Source organism: Penaeus monodon, chromosome 19 (genome assembly GCF_015228065.2).
Source record: "Penaeus monodon isolate SGIC_2016 chromosome 19, NSTDA_Pmon_1, whole genome shotgun sequence".
In the NCBI taxonomy this organism is placed as follows: domain Eukaryota; kingdom Metazoa; phylum Arthropoda; class Malacostraca; order Decapoda; family Penaeidae; genus Penaeus; species Penaeus monodon.
This window is the reverse complement of record NC_051404.1, coordinates 13,179,658-13,180,262: the sequence shown is the minus strand read 5'-3', so window position 1 is coordinate 13,180,262 and position 605 is coordinate 13,179,658.

The window sequence follows — 605 nt, the reverse complement described above, 5'->3', positions numbered from 1 at the left end:
TGACTGCAGACTTTGTTACCCATTACTAAAAGGATTAAAACAAGGGATAAATTTTCTAGAGTATACACAATTAATTTTCAAATTCAGGCAAGTAGTGGAAACCTAAACAAGCCTAGTAATTCATTCGTGTCGATTGGTTATGTTTTTGTTTTGAGTTATTCAAGTTATCAAAAGCCACTCAGCATTTAGATTTTCCCACTGATTTAAAAAAATCACTTTGTCAGCTCTTTCTAGATCCATCTCCCTTCCACGTTTCTCTCTTGTTTCGCAAACTGAAAGGAGAATTACTGCAAAAGTAGCGAACTAGGAAACGGCGTTGTTTATGCATGTTTGGTAGGGAAGTGCCTGTAGGTTGTAGAGATTAGAAGACTAATTATCTTACTCAACTCACTCCAAGAAGTAGTTTTTTGTTGGAAGATGGAGTACGGTTGTAGCTATCGAGGATTTAATTCACTCTGGAATTCCTAGGGAGCTCCACTCTTCAAAAAATAATCATAGATATCAAAGCTCTAGAAAACAATAAAATTTTATGTGTCTAGCACTGTAGATTATCATAATAACTAACTACCTCTTAATAACATTATCATGATGATAGAATAACACCT